General features: G+C 49.4%; 1 pseudogene; it reads right to left on the bottom strand.

The window, feature by feature from the left end:
* Positions 1-4,980: 4,980 nt before the first annotated feature.
* On the bottom strand, positions 4,981-11,100 carry LOC147661088 (RNA-binding protein, mRNA-processing factor 2a-like; annotated as a pseudogene).
* Between the last annotated feature and the right edge of the window lie 5,986 nt (positions 11,101-17,086).

Raw genomic sequence — 17,086 nt, 5'->3', positions numbered from 1 at the left:
TAATAGATCAGAAGGGCTCCCACTTTTGATATTATTGATCAGCATCTCTACCTCTGGCAGAGAGATCTTAGGAAAATTGAGAAATGTGTTGGAATTGGCGGCAACTGCTTGCACCGGCATATTGGCATCCGAACTGATTATGGGTGGAATAAGTGCCTCTATTTTATCATAGATGGCGTCAGTTTTCTCGGAAAAAAAACTCGAGATGTCATCACAAAGATGTTGGGATGCCATGTCCGCACTTTCACATGCCACTGGTTTTATAAAGGTGTTTACAATTTGGAAAAGCACTTTCGGGTCGTTGCCTGCCGCCTCCCATTGCGAGGTAACATGGCTCTTGCGTGCAGATCGGATGGCATTTATGGTAGATGTTTATCGCCATCTGATAGTTGATTTATCCCCCTCCAAGTGCGACTTTCTCCAAACTTTCTCAGTTTTCCTAGCAGTACGCTTAAGGCACCGCAGTTCTTCGGAAAACCAGACTTCCTGTTTCCTTGCAGGACGACTTTTGAATATTTTTAGCGGGGCAATCTCCTCCACTGCAGTATGCGTGGCAGAATCATATTTAAATAGGGCAGAATCAATGCCATCAGTGGCTAAAATGTGTGGGGCAGCATAAACCTTTCTAAAGCTTACATCAGATATTTTATGCCATTGCTTTCGACGAACCGGGATTTGTACAAAATGATCTGTCCAGTTAGTCTGTTTAGGCATATAGCACTTAATACCAGGAAAATTGGAAAGAATCAGGTCTAAAGTGTGACCTGCCAAATGCGTAGGCCCACTATTACACTGTTTCAATCTCAGCAGAGATATGTCGGTCAGAAAGGATTGGACCTCCATGCTGTCTTTCTTCTCGCTATGAATATTAAAATCTCTGAGCAGTATAAAATCTTTATCTGCATCAACATAGGGCACGAGGGCTTCCACTAATAGACTAGAAACTCTTTTAATAGGGCCTGGGGGGTGATAAACTAATGCTCCCTTCCTGCTGTGTTTGGCAGATGAACCGACCTTAAAAACCATCATTTCGAAGGCAGGGTTCTAAAATCGAAACCGTAATGTTGTCTCTGTGTATGATCGCTATTCCCCCTCCGGCCTTCTTGGGTCGATCCATATACTCTTAATGGCATCACTGCACTTACAGTGCCCAGGAATGGCCCTGGGTACTGTAGGGGCACAGGGCTCATGCACCAGTTCCCACACCACTGGCATAGGGCACCCAGCTAGAGGGGTGACTGATGGATGCCAGGGCAGTGAGCTTGTGGGCTTGTGGGCTTGTGGGCATGGCACACAGGGATGTGTGCCATATCGACTCTTTATTTAGTTCTGCGCCTAGACACTCAGCCTGCAAAGGCAGTATGTGGGTGTCAGGGAACAGGGCCCCTAAGGGTAGCACAATGAGTGTTCTCTGGTCACCATGCCCTGGGTACCTAGGGTACTTTTTACTGGGGCTGACAGGTGGACAGAGATGCCAATTGGGTTTTGGTTTCAACACAGTTTTAGGGAAGGAACACAGGCCCTGGGCACCTGGTTTGCAGAAGCCCAAGGCACACTCAGTCAAAGTATCAGCAATTCAGCAAAAAGTGGGGGCATACCTATGCAAGAAAGATGGTACATATCTGCAGAAATTGGAGTCCTGGGAGGCAACGGGGTCAGGACACTGTCAGAAATATTCCGAACTTACGCTCACCATGGGCACAGGAAATGAATAACATGGGTACACAGCCTTGAAGTGCATTGGTCTACAGTGGCATACCACCTGTGGCACATTTGCCATTGGCACTAGTCTACCAGATCGATAGAAGACACAGACATGGGCCCAAGCCTATCAAGTCACAGACATAATTGTACCGTTACGTTGTTTACAATGGTGTGTTCTGGTTGTATGACATTACAACGCATGCAATTACCCTGCATGCCGTTGCAGTGCAAATTTATACCCCGACTTGCTGTTGGGGTGCGCTGGAAGTTGGAAAAGTTGAATTTACTATTCCAACTCCAGTGTGTACAACAGTAGGGAAGGTGTTGGAGTCAATTCCAACACCTCTACCCCCTACTACATACGGCATGCAGGGTAATGGCATGCGTTGTAACGCTTGCAATGTAATAGATGTTTTTTGTGTTTCCTAAGTCACTATCATGTAGTCAAAGTCGAAATGTATCCAGATGTATTGATGAGACAGTTGTCTTTCTGAACATCACATACATATGCATTATGAGTATCCTAAATTGTTGCACATTGCAACACTTGCATTATGTTGACATCTGGGAACATGAACCATGGAGAGGTGTGTTTCCCTAAACAAAGGATTTTTACTTCAATTCACACTCGTAGCTAAAGCCAGTGGTGACATTGACATCTAGTCATTGGGGGCAATAAAATGCCAGGACACATACTAATCCAGCGCTTGTACTCCATAGAACATAGGCAAACCATTCAATACTAACATCATTGTAGCCCTACATCACTAATGACTCAATGACCGTTCACCACAAATCCATTTTGGTGACACAGAAATATGAAATTGAAAAACAAAAAATGCTTTATTCAGCAAACAAGTCTTTTTGTGACTGAAAAAAGGGCCAATGGCCAGTCCAAATAAATATGGCACATGGCCCACAAAGTTCTCGCAATGTACATATGGGGTGGTGAGATGCACACCTTTGTACTCCCTCTATTATACTCTTGTTTTGAAAATATGTTTAACAGCTTCAGACTCGTTATGATGAACATAGTCAAGTCAGAGATTTATATAGCGCGCTACATACCCAGAGGGTCTCAAGGCGCTTGAAGAAGGGTGGGGAATTACTTGCCCTCTACCTTAACGAGCTAACACGACAGGATACTCTAAGAACGTGGCTTCTCCCTCAAGTCTGTTGGGTGACGTGCGCATTTGAGCAGGTGCACATGCTTCACATTCTATCCTTGTCTACCTGGCTAAATAATCTAGCACACAACCGGAAGAGTTGAACGGGTAAACATTTTGGAAAGCTATTACACCCAGTTCAAACTCCAATTGTTTCTCTTATTTGAAAGCGGTTGTCTTTTTATAATCTTACCCATTAGGGTACTCGCCACAGAAATACCCTGTCAATCTGTCTTGTGAGTGTACGTGTATCTGTGTTTGTCCTTCGTTCTGTGTTTTTGTGTGCTGCGTGTGGCTGTTGAGGTGGATGCATGTGTATGTTTGAGCGTGTTTGGATCAGGGTGGGTAGTCAGGACTGGGAATGGGGAAGAGGCAGGAGTGGGAGGGACAGTTGGATCTGGGATAATGCTGCTGTCAGTGTGGAGGCCAGAGCCTAATTGGATCTGTGTTGAGGAGACATGCCAGTGGGAATGCCCTCCAGGAATGATACCATTTGTGTGAAATGATTGGTATGCACCTGGAGGACATTCAGAAGATCTGCCTCAGCATGTTGATGGCCTCCACACTCAGGGTAGCAGGGGAGACAGGGGGTGAGGTGCTTGGCACGAAGGAGGCTCCTCCCCTTCTAGGGGATCAGCCATGGACATGAGGCTAGGGAAAAGCTGGGAGGGTGGAGATGGTAGGGGTGTTGGTGGACTACAATGTAGACGATTCAGTCCCTCAGTCATCCACTATCTCATGGGAGTCCTCACTGGAGCTTGAGCTGGTCGAGGAGCCAACAGATGATCCACCTGATGTGCACTCAGTTAGGTTCCCCTCATCCTCCGTGCCACTGATTTCCTCTTGCTCGTACTCAGCACTGGAACCAGTCTGGTGAGCTGCTCCCCCTTGTTCCGTGGTGCTGCCTCCTCTGCTGGCCAGTTCTGATGCTAATCACATGAGTTGTCCGCATGTACTTGATCCATAGCTATCATTACAAATCTTCATAGAGTAACTAATTCAAGAGGACTTGTGCAATTATTTCTGATACTGTTCCATGAATTCCACATGTTGGTAAGCAAGTTGTGTTCCAGTGTTAATCACTATGCTTCATGGCGAGTCTTATTCAGGACTAAAACAGACCAAATAGCACCATTTAATGTATTTAGAGAAAGACACAGATGGCAAATCCAAATTGGTACCCGTTACTTTGTAACATGACATCTCAGACCCCAGCCGGGGTTAACTCAATGTGGTGATCAGGTTATTTTTACCCTCCTTCAATTGTAGGCCTCTTGGCCCGATTGTGGCTTAATTTAAAATATACAGCAGTAGCTCCTCTCTTGTATGCTGTCCTTCTGTGTGTGGGACCGTGACACTAAGCAGCCACATAAGTTTAGGTTTGCTATGTGGTTTACTTGTGTGTCTTTGAGTCCCACACTTAAGTGAACAACCACATTATATGGAACTCTTACATAGTTAATGGTTTGTGTATGTAATTGTTTGTGTAATGAAAACATGACAACATGACAGTGTCCAAGCTATAACACGAGACAGACTTTGGATTAGTTATGGCTGGAATTCCAATAACTGTACAGCATGACAGTATAGAAAGAGAACAGTTGAACATATTTAAGCTACGTCTTCACAGAAGAAAGTAAAACAAATTTGTAAGGATCAATGATTAGGCCAAGGCCTGTAGCTATGATTACACATTGCAATAGAAAAACACACAAGTTAAGTTTTCTTAATTCATGCCAGAAATATGAACATGCAAATCAGATTGTCTTTTGTTTTCTTTCATCAAAGTTCTGGAACCAGTGCTGTGGTAGAAAAATGCCATCTGGTACAGAGCCTCTGAAGTTACATCGAAAGTTCAGTCAACGTTGATAAACCAGAAAAAAAAAATTGTGCATTTTAGGACTTACTGAAAGTTCATTACGGTTTCAATTCAGTGCATGGGAGGACGGACATGTGGCACAATTCTCTGTTCTTGGAGGCAATTAATGTTTTGATAACAAAATTCAGCACCTCTGTAGAGAAAGATTGATAGTCTGTTCTGTCCTGGCACACAGATCCTCTGAGACCAAATGAATAAAGGAACTCCAGGCAAGAAGAGAATTAAAGAGCTTTAACAAAACTGACAAGACTTCCACCCTTGCTATGAAGCTTCGGATGGAGAAGGATACCAGTGCATCTAAGCGTTAAGTGCAGCAGCAGAACAGCTGCTGGGTGAGTGAACGCAGCATCGGGAATGTCTGGGGCCAGTTCCATGGCATAGAGTGGATAGGAAACCCAGCCCTCTGGGGTTGCAGAGATCAGAGCTGTTCCCGTCAGGTCATAAGGGTCCCATGCAATAAAGTGAATACCAAGAGCAGGGTGCATATTGCTATGATTACGTATGGTAATCCCCATTACTCTTAGTCCTACTCGTCCTCGACCCAGTCATCACTCATGAGGTATTCCACAGACAGGAAACAAAACAGGAAACGCTTTTAGGCTCCACCCCCCCTCCTGCCAGGTGCTATATCACACCTAACCACTAGAAGCACATCCTGACACACCAAGCAACAAAGGCCTGGACAGGGAGGGAGGGTGGGAAGTATGACTGGGTCGAGGACGAGTAGGACTAAGAGTAATGGGGATTACCATACGTAATCATAGCATTACCTCTACGTCCCTCGTCCTCGACCCAGTCATCACTCATGAGGCATACCAAAGCAACACCAAAACAGGCCTTTGGCAACCCAAACACATCAAAAACAGAGACCAGACACAAAGGAGTGCAGCAAGTGAAAAAGTTTAATACTAAAACAGAACTCAGAGCGGAGGGGGAACCCACACAGCTTGCAACACCCCACGACCAAAATTGGTCCGGTCAGACAGGGCACAATTCAACCTGTAGTGCCTCACAAACGTGGATTCGGAGGCCCAGGTCCCAGCCCTACAAATCTCCTCCAGCGACACACCATGGAGAGCAGCCCAGGAGGCAGACACGCCCCGAGTGGAACGTGCCTGGACACCAGCCGGACAAGGCAAATCAGCCCCAAGATAGGCAAGAGAGATGACAGCCTTAATCCAGCGACCCAGAGTGAGCCTGGAAGCAGCCTTACCCCTACCAGCAAACCCAAAGGTCACGAAGAGAGAGTCAGAAGAGCGAAACACCCCAGAACGAGCCACATAAATAGGCAAGGCACGTGTGAGGTCCAAAGAATGAAGCAATAGGTCAGAAGGAGAAGAAGGAGAAGGACACAAAGAGGGAAGAACCAGCTCCTGAGAGGAATGGAAATGGGAGCGGACCTTGGGGATAAAACCAGGGTCCAAAGAGAGGACCACAGCGTCATCCAGAAAACGCAAAAACGGAGGGGAACAACGCAAGGCCGTAAGCTCCTCCAGCCGCCTCGCAGATGTTATAGCCACCAGAAAGGCCACCTTGTAGGACAGAAATTTAAGGTCCACAGACTCCAACGGCTCAAAAGGAGAAGACTGCAAAACAACCAACACCAAGGAGAGATCCCAAGGGGGAACCAAAGGGCGAACAGAAGGAGAAGAGAGAGAGAAACTCAGAAAAAGGCGAGAAACCAACTAGCCATCAGAAGGAAGAAAAGAATCCGGGTCCCGGAAGGCACGGATAGCAGCCCATTGGCCCCGCAAGGTAGACAAAGCAAAGCGCTTCAGAAACCCATCCAGAAAAAACTGAAGAACAGAAGACAAAGGGCAAGAGGAAGGTGACAGATCAGAAGAGGAACACCACCCCGAAAAAGAAGACCAGTGCCTCAAATAGGAAGACAAGGTAGACTTCCTACGAGAGGCCTGCAGCACCGAAATCAGGTTGTCGGGCAGACCACGGGCTCCAAGAGACAACCGTTCAACCTCCAAAACGCCAAGGTGAGGGGAACCAGAAAGAGGGACAGAGATCTCAGAGGAGAGGGGTGGCGGGGCAGAAGCCAAGGAGGCCCCACCGCCAGGCCCAGCAGCAGAGGAAACCAGGACCTCCTCTGCCTCTGAGGCAGGACTGCCACCACCTGAGCCCCCTCCCGCTGAACCTTCAGCAGAAACGCAGGAATCAAGGGAAAAGGAGGAAAGGCATAGAGAAGCCAAGGAGGCCAACGGAGAGACATGGCATCCACCCCCCAAGCGCCCACCTCCGGAGACCTGGAGCAGAACAGGGGCACCAGAGCATTGGACCCCGAGGCAAACAAGTCCAGAGCCGGAGTCCCGAACCGTAGGCAAAGCATCCGAAAGGCCCTGGGATCCAGACACAGGGACAGAGACGAGGGAAACCTCCGGCTCAGAGAGTCTGCCACCACATTGTCCACACCCCGAATGTGTTGAGCAGACAGGGCCAGAAGATGAACTTCCGCCCAAGCCGAGATCGAACAGGCCACCAAATTCAGGGACGAACTGCGGGTCCCCCCCTGGTGATTCAGATATGCCACAGTCACCGTGTTGTCCGATCTCACCAGGACATGGCAACCCTCCAGATGAAGATGGAAATAGCGAAGCGCCCTCTCCACTGCAGACAATTCCCTCCAGTTGGACGACCTGCGAGACTCTGATGGGAGCCAATGCGCCTGCACCACCAAACCGGCCAGAGTCGCGCCCCAGCCCGAGGCGCTGGCATACGTTGTCACAACCTGAGGAGGAGGCAGATGAAACAACATCCCCACGGAAAGGTGGGAGGGGTCCAGCCACCACTGGAGAGCAGACACAACATCCAGGGACACAGGAACAGGAACCGCAAAATCCCGGACAGGAAAGGAGACCCACCGCTGGACATGCCACAGTAGAGGCCGCAGATGAACCCTGGCCCAGGGCACGGTGAAAACAGAAGCAGCCATGTGGCCCTGAACCTCCAGCCACTGAAGCAGGGGAGCCGAGGCTTGTGACAACAACTTCCTCAGCAAGGACTGCAGGCGACGAATCCGGGCGTCAGGCAGGAACAACTTGCCCAACACAGAATCGAACACTGCTCCGATGAAGGTCCTCCAGGTCGCAGGCTCCAGGTGACATTTGGGCAAGTTGATCAAAAACCCGTGGTCCCTGAGCGTAGACATGGTCAAGTGAAGGTGGTGAGACATGACCGTCAGGGACGGAGCCTGAACCATCCAGTCGTCCAAATACGGGAACACAGACACCCCCAGGAGATGGAGATGGGCTACCAAGGGAGCCACCAACTTGGTGAACACCCGGGGGGCCGACCGAAGACCAAAGGGAAGGACACAGAACTGCCAGTTCTGACCCTCCAGGCAGAACCGCAGGAAACGCTGATCCGACACAGCCATCGGGACGTGCAGATACGCATCCTGGAGGTCGAGCGTGGAGAACACCCAACCCGACTGGATCAACGGAACAATCTTCTGCAGGGTGTCCATCTTGAACGTGATCTTCTGAACGAACAAGTTCAGACCCCGAAGGTTGATGACCACACGGAAACCCCCCGTGATCTTTGGCACCACGAAGATGATGGAGTAAATGCCCAACCCCCGCTCCGCCAGGGGAACCGGAACAACCGCCAGTTTGTTGACCAAAGAACGAACCCCGTCCAACAAGGCCAGACGGCGGGAAGCATCCCGAGGAGAAGGGGTCACCACCACCCCGGAGGGGGGAGGAGGGGACAAAAACTCGATCCGGTAGCCCCCTCGACAAGACATCCAGCACCCATCTGTCCGAGGTCGTCAGGCGCCAAGCAGGAAGGAACCTGCGAAGTCTCCCACCAACCAGAGGAGGACCACCTGCGAGAACGTCCCCAAGGGCAGCCCAGTCAGGAACGCTGCGGACCAGACCCGCACCCCTCTGGGACTTCTTCTGAAACTTCCGGGGGAAAGAACGTTCAGAGCCACGTTGATTCCGAAAGGAGGACTGTTGAAACCTGGAAGGCTGGCGAAAAGACCTGGCAGCCGAGAAGGAGGGACCCCCCGGGTCGGAATGTCACGAAAGGACAAAGAATGTTTGCGCTCCTTGAAGACTTTGTGTAGCTTCTCTTCCAGGGAGTCGCCAAACAAACGGGCACCAGTGAAGGGAAGTTTCAAAGCCATGGAACGCTGGGCCGCGTCCGTCTTCCAATCCCGCAGCAACAGGTTACGATGGGCAGCAATAGACGAGCCACAGGACATAGCAGAAGCCCTCACAGAATCAAATGCGATGTCAGACAGGAACTCTGCCTGGCGCTCCATCGATTCCAGCAACTCCGGACAACCGGTACCCTCCTGCATGTTAGAAAAAAGGGACTGGAAATCTGACAGCCCCATAAATGCCAGAACGAATAGCCAGATGAGAAGCGGCATAAGATTTCTTCAGGGCAGAGTCCACCTTCTTTTCGACACCGTCCTTCAAAATGTTATCATCGGCCATAGAAGGACGACCCACCAGACTGGCCACAACAGAGTCCACTGGAATGGAGTCAGGCAAAGAGTCCGCCATATCCTGTAAAGGATAAAGCTTAGCCATAAACCTCGGCATGGCAATATGATCAGGGTCCCTCCACTCCTTCAACAGGACATCAGAGACAAAGGGATGCACCGGCAAGAATGAGGCAACAGGCTTCCGAAACTGCGGCAGGAGCGAATCTTGAGAAGTACTGGGCGTAGAATCATCCGGGAACCCCATGTTAACTCTCACATGAGAAAGGACGTCAGGCAAGAGGTCCCTTGAAATGTACTACCCCTGAAGGTCAACAGCGGACAGAGAAGAATCATCAGACTCAGCCGAGGATGAAATATCCGAATAAAGTGCAGTAGAACCAGTAGCAGCCTTCTTGGACGCTTTAATGTCAGAAAGAGTCTCCAGAATGAGGCGCTTAATACGATCATCATCCCGCCTGGCACGCTTCACAGGAGGAGGAGAGGAGTCTCCACAGGAAACAGGAGAAGGGTTCACAGGAGAAGAATGCCTCCTCTTATGATGATGCTTCCCCATCGCAAATCCACATACACTGAAACAAAGCACAAGGCAAAGAAGCAGGTAACCACAGGAAAAAAACATCCCCCAGTGGGCACATAAATAGTGCAATCCAGGCAGACCAATCAGCTCCAAAAAGGTACAAGAGGCAGCAGGGATCGAAGGAACCAATAAGAAAAACTCCCAAAAGCCAAGCCCCATTGGTGACCAATCCAAATACAGGTCGTACTGGGAACACCCAGGAGGGGCGGGGCCAAGCCGAGATCCCCGGGGTAAGAGCAGCGTAGGCCCAGGACACAGACGATGCCAAAAACCGGAGCGCCTGGAGCCCACCCAGGCGTCCAGGACAACAAGCAGCCAGGCGGGGACAGAGGGGATGCCAAGACCCGTGACCCCACCCGACCGGCGGTGCGAAGAAAACCGGAGCGCCCGGAGCCCACCCAGGCGCCCGAACACTGAAGCGGCAGCAGCACGAGAAGCGTCCACCACCAGGAAGTGCATGCAGCACGAGCTATGCATCGAGGCCGACACCCGCGCCCCCACCGCAGTCAAAGGGAGGGCGCGAGAGTCAAGCTAAAGAAACAAGAGTCATGGGGAGAAGCGCGCCCAAAGGCGGCCCAGCGCAAACAGCCCCGCACTCACCGAGGATCCAGCGAAGCACCAGGAAACCCACGGAGCCAAGCAGCACAGGTACCCGGAATCCAGGAGAAGACAGGGAAGCCCAGCAGACCCCGCTTCAAGAATCCCACGATGGTCCATGGGAGCCCCCAAAGCCCAGCAGAGGAGGATCCACAGGACGCAGCGAAGCAGGTAAGCGCCCAGCACTCACCCCAGCGTCCCCCATCAAGTAATCCACCGACAGGAAACAAAACAGGATGTGCTTCTAGTGGTTAGGTGTGATATAGCACCTGGCAGGAGGGGGGGTGGAGCCTAAAAGCGTTTCCTGTTTTGTTTCCTGTCAGTGGAATACCTCATGAGTGATGACTGGGTCGAGGATGAGGGACGTAGAGGTAATGGTGGGATTTGGAGTAGCCATTAGCTTTTTCTTGGCCATATTTTTGTTAGCTGTTGCAAACTCTAACCGCAGGGTATGTGGGTTCTCTGGATCAAAGCGGATGCCATTTAAGGAATTCTTGGCCACTTCTGCACCACCACAGGTGTCAAAAGTAACAAACCCAAAAGGCTGCTTTGAGGTAAGCTTGATTAAGGATCCTTCATAATCCGTGAATGGTCTGAACAGTAGATACAATTCTCTTGGCTTGATATCAACTCTAAGTCCACTCACAGATAGTGTTCGTACCCCCTCCTCGACGCTGTTCAGTTTCCCCCCATCCTGCTTGTGGCTGCTCATGGTGCAGAAGTCAGCGGCTGCTCCCTCCAGAGTGCCCAAGGTGCTGGGGGTCTTCTTTAGTTTCAGTCCAGTGGTCTCCCCACCCATCAAGGCAGCAGCTTTAGTATGAGTGTCAGTTTCATGCTGAGACGTGTGTAGGATGATTGTGCGGAGCAGGAGACGTAGTGTCCCCAAAGTGTTTCTCCAAGAGGTGGCTTGTTTGTTACCCCTTTCCCTTTTTTTTGGAAACAAGGTAGGCAGGGGGGCAGAAAAAGTTAAGTGTGCTTTTAGTGTCTGAAAGTGTGCTGTGAAGGTGTAGTAGTGTTCAGAATTTCTATTGTGAGACGATGTGTGTACGTTATGGTCCAAATATCAGGCATTACATGATCATATTGTGGGTATATTTGAACCATGTGATTGTTCTCACAAACCAAAAGGTAGGCTTATTTGGTGGTGAGTTGATGAGTATGTCATGCTTGCTTGACATGAACAGTGACACACAATAGTCAATTTTACACTACTGCACTCTAATTTCTGTGTCATCATACCTTGGAAACAGGTTTAGCAAGGGTCAGAACGTTGTGATAGGTATTTAAGGACAATCTTATTCATTGAAATGTGTATTTTCATTGACATCTAATTTTATGTGTGTTCATTTGTTTATTTGCTGTATATCGAAGTGCATGTTGCTTGGTACATTGTGAACTAACACCAACTGTGTTTACACTCTACACATAGGTATTGTAGACAGTCTCCAGAGTACAGGCCCTTTCCAGACCTACAAACATTGGAAGAACAGGACATCATCAGGAAGGGCAACAATTGATGAGTTGTGCCAGCAGTTGTTGCCTCATTTGCAGCCGGTGGCACTTATCTTACAGCACTAACCCCCAAGGTGAAGGTGATGGCAGCATTGCATTTCTTTGCATGGGATATTTTTAGTACACAGTGTCAAAATTGGGTGGATTGTCCCAGCAATTGCTCAGCTATGTCCTTTAGGATGTGTTGCAGGCATTGCTCCATTACATGGACCACTACATCAAGGTTCTTTAACCAGGAGAGTTGTCTAACATCACAGACACCTGTGCCTCTTTCCCTGGCTCTGCACATGACACACATATCCTGCATAATAGCATCATCCCCCATTTGATGTCTCAAATTAATGTGACCAGGCATTGCTTGTTGGTAGGTAATATTGCATGTGTATGTTGTAGTGTGTGTTGGTTGTATATCAGATAGTGATGTGTTGTTTGACAACTGAAGTATGTTCTGTGTTTACTGTTGGAGACTCTGGATTCCCCAACCAGCCATGGTAAATGACACGACTGCACAACAGAGTCTCCGACCAGAAGTGTGCTTCAATGAGGCCCAAGGCTGAACCAGGCGGGTAGTGGACCAATCCTTTGGACTCCTGAAGTCCAGATTCTGCTGTCTGGATAAAACCAGAGGAGCCCTCAAGTTTGCCCCAGGAAAGCTACTTCTGACCACACAGAGACCCACCTCTTCCAGGAACGTTGCCGAGCGCTTGGAGTCTGGCCCTCAGATGGAAGGGTTAGGCATGTATAGTTGTGCACAGTAATGTCTCACCACACTAAAAAGGGACACCACACCAGTTGGTTGTATGCATAAAAGTGTTCTTTATATCAGAATTGTTATCAGGCTCACACTGTCAAAGAGTATACTATACAATCCGGTGGGGTGAGGGACTTCCCCAGTTCCGTGGGGACTAAGGGGCAGTTCTTTTGAGGGTATTAACGTGGAGGCGTTAGCAGTACTCACAGTCCCAAAAAGAGAGGTGGTCCCTAGTCCATGGGCACGAGGTATCCAACGTTGAGGCCGGTTCGGAGGAACCGTGAAGAGTAGCGGTGATGTGGCGGTGGATGGTACGAAATGTACCGGACTTCTGGCTCTCAATCCTTGAGCCACGGGGGATTGCTGGATGGCAGATGCGTGGCATACCAAGCGTATTGCTCTCAATCCTCAAACCGCGGTAATTCTTTTAGGCTGCAGGTACGTGTCGTACCAGGCTCGGCCCCCATTCCTTCAGCCGCGGTGATTCTGTCAGGCTGCAGGTACGAGTCGCATCAGGCTTGGCTCGCACTCCTTGAGCGGCGGTGATTCTGTCAGGCTGCAGGTACGAGTCGTACCAGGCTCGGCTCGTACTCCTTGAGCCGTGATTCTGTCATGCTGCAGGTACCAGTCATACCAGGCTTGGCTCGCACTCCTTGAGCCGCGGTGATTTTGTCAGGCTGCAGGTACGAGTCGTAGCAGGCTCGGCTCGTACTCCTTGAGCCGCGGTGATTCTATCAGGCTGCAGGTACGAGTCGTATTAGGGTTGAGTCGCGACCAGGTCAGCAGGGCTCGATCAAGGAGATACAGAGTGTCCTTAGGGGTGAGGGGATCCGCGACCAAGTCAGCAGGGCTCGCTCCGGGTGTCAGGGGTAAAAGTCCCTCAGAGTCAAATCCGACGAGCCACGACCAGGTCAGCAGGGCTCTCTCCGACGACAGCAAAAACAAGCCTCTTGAAGCCTTGCCCCTTTGAAGTCTTGCCGCAGGGTTTCCAGACGACCGGTGGGGAGAGGGGCCATCCCTGTGGGAGGCAGGAGGTGTGATCGAAACTGCTCCACCCCTTTAATTTGGGAGAGGCTCACTACCCTCATCCCGGCATGGTGCGTTTGGCGCCCAGGTTTTCCTTGGTTTGGGGCCCTGCGTGGGGGGTTATGGAGTTAGGAACGGTTGAATCCTAAGCTAGGCCTTCTATTGTTTCTGCTCTTACGACTAGGCTTCATGAGCCCGGGGGATCGGGGGTGCTATACTGGGGTTTCTATTAATTCCCCGGTTTCCTGGGGAATCGGTGAGGACAGAGGCCAGGGTTACATCAGGGGGGCCTCGCACGGGGCTACTGTGGGGGCACAGGGGCGTGTAGCCTGAAGAGTGGGTCATGCACGTGGGGGGCTAGGAGAGTAATGTAAGGAGACCCACGTCAAGGATGCCAGGTCTAGCAGTGTGCCAGATAATTGTGGCTTGCAGCATGCTACACAAGGTGGCAATACATAAAGGCATACCTCTGATTGTGGACGGTGGAGACCAGAAGCTACCACCGATGGAGGATCCAGGACGGGCCATGATGACAGTGGTGATGATGATAATGGAGTGAATTTGAGACAGCTTATCCACAACTTTTTCACATGATTGTAAGTATGCAATGAGAAGAGGTGACTGACTGCCATTGCTTGTTTTTGTTTTGCTGGTGGACAATGCGTATGTATGTTTGTGAGTGTATGATGATTCTCCTGAAGATTTTTCTAAGATGGGTCATTGAAATGGGCAGGTTGACTAAACTTTATCTCCTGACTCTGGTCTATGTTGTTTCTTACCAGGGTCCTTAGCCATGTCATCTACAGAGTGGACTTGCAAGTTTTGACCTTATAAGACACATGATACTGTAAAAGACACCAACATGGACATGTTGTAGGACTCCCTGGCGCGCACTTCCTTCTGACCTGATAGTCTGGTGATTTTATTTTGAGTGCCCTTCAGTACTGTGTGACGTGATCTGACTTTGTGTTCAGGTACCAGGTTGTATTTGAAGAATAAATATGTGTTACATAATAATATGGCCTTGTTTGATATCACATATTGAAAGGGATCTCTGATTAAAGTTTGACCATGCAGAACTGGTTTGCTAACAATGATTGTTGATTGTGCTAGCAAATAGTGATAGTTGTGTAGACAATTACCCTCCTGTGAATATTTACAGTGTACTACAGGTTGTGTGATAACCTGGTTGTGTATATCTATCATGCCGTGCCTAGGTACATCTACTTATGAGCCCTTAGTTTGATACTTGGAAGTCATTTGTTACCAATTTTGGTGACAATTTCTTTATTGTCATTTTGCAGGTGATTACAATATGTAGATTTGGAATTCAAAGTCACAACATGAGCAAGTATTTTGATAAAAAGTGTTTTACTTTTGGATAAAATAAAGCCACACGATAGTGCTCATAAACAAAAAACAGACCATTCAGACCATTCAGATTGGGGTTGAAAGTGTTTGTAGATTTAAATCTCCAAAGTGAAGCCACAGTTATTTGAGTCTAAAGTCCAACTTTGACCGTCCATCCAATATGGGACACTTATTGATGACAATCAACAAAGTGTAAGCTTGGCACAAACTGGATGATATCAGGGGCACCTTTTCCCTACCTGGGGCTGGAACCGTGCTATCCGACTCTCACAGATTTTTCCTCACACGCCCCTTCCCACGTTTGGCTGGGGAAGCTACATCTGCAGGCTCTCGTGGTACTGGGGACTCTCTGTCAGACTCCACGTCCCTCACTGTGACTTGTGCAGATGTTGGGGCACCAGATGTTGTGGGCACACAGGGAGATGTGATCAAGTGAGTTGCAATTTACTGGAGGCTGGTACCGATATCCCACAGCACCCCAGTCATGTTGTCAATTTTTTAGTTAAAAGCGGTTTGTTTTGGCCTGCCTGCAGCTGTTCGATGTAGCAGAGAATCCCTATTACCTGGCCAGTTTCTCCTTGGTAACTCTTGTATGTGTTGATCGACCGGGGGAGGTTTGGGTGTTCTTCGGCAGCACCAGCTGCTTGATAGACTGGATCCACATGGCATCTTCCACCAACACTACCCACCCAAGCAGGCCCAGTTATTGGTAGCACAGTGAAAACTGAACCTCCTTCTCATTGATGGGGTGTTGTTGTCAGACAACTCAAGAATGCTCTGTGTTGCTGTGCGGTTGGTGGTGTCCTGGGCTGCTATGTCAGTCAGGGTATGATTCAGCTGGGTGTTGTCAGCTGAGGCAGGAGTGGTTGTACTTGATCTTGTTGTAGCTAATGGTGCTATGTGCCGACCCAAACCTGATAGTCCACCTCGTCCGAGAATTCATGAGAGTCGTCCATGTCAGAGAGCTCATGGTCAGCCGGAGACTGGGACTGGCTGTTCTCATTTGGTCTGGTGAAATTCCCAGCTGGCCCCGTGGGGACAGAAATGATACAATCATTAATGTGAATGTCCACTGTACCTCAAATCATACACATTACATAATTGACTGAACCCAAAAATAGTAGATAGCTCTCTTTCATCCATGAAGCTGGCCTATGTTTTTGGAGAACAATGCAACTCTGAAAAGATGTGGATTGGTGATCGGCTCCACCTATATGCATAAATTGTAGGCCTGGGACGTGAGCTCTGCTCCGTTTGCGGAGTGCAAAAAACTATGCCCCGCGCAGTGCAGCAGACTTTTTTCCCCGCTCACATTCGCAAACAGTTACTATGTTGTGGCTAACTAATTTCATGAACTGGGATTTAAGTGCTGATGGTCTATTTGTAAACCTTACATTCCTGCACCTACCCAACCCAACCAGGCCACCAGGAACAGTGCTGTCCCGAAAATGATGGGAAGCGTACTTGAAAGATGTTTGTCAGTGGTGTCTGGTGTTTGTAGCGCAAGGTCAAATTTGGTAGTTGTGATTGGGAAGACAGCAGTCCCCAGTGTCTGACATCTTGCTGGTATACCTTCGGTCACTGTCAGGTAGCTATAGGCCCAGATGAAGTGGTTGTCTTGTGTGTATGTGTGGAGGAGCTTTTTGCATTACTCCAACTCCCATTAGGCTCTGTCTTACCCACACTCTTCCCACCCATCTCTAACGACCCACCAAGGACTATACTTACCTGACAGTGAGAGGAAATGTACTAGCATACAATGGAGTACACTGTGGACTGGTGTTTGGAACATAAGGCCTGGATGGGAGCCTTGGACAAGTCAGGTACCAGTGTCAGCCATCTTGCTAGTCCATTTCCACTCACTGTCAGGTGACCAAAGTTCCTGGTTGGCTGTTTGGGCTGGGTGGGGAGGTGTGTGTCGGACAAGGCCTGATGGGAGGTGTTGTGATTTCAAACACTCCTCCTCCCACCCAGCTCAACATGCCCATCTGGAACTATGCTTACCTGACAGTGAGGTGATGTGTACTAGCTAGATGGT

This window comes from Lissotriton vulgaris, unplaced genomic scaffold (genome assembly GCF_964263255.1).
Source record: "Lissotriton vulgaris unplaced genomic scaffold, aLisVul1.2 SCAFFOLD_9986, whole genome shotgun sequence".
NCBI classification, from domain to species: Eukaryota; Metazoa; Chordata; class Amphibia; order Caudata; family Salamandridae; genus Lissotriton; species Lissotriton vulgaris.
Note: the sequence above shows the minus strand (reverse complement) of the source record. Positions and strands in the feature narration are given on the sequence as shown.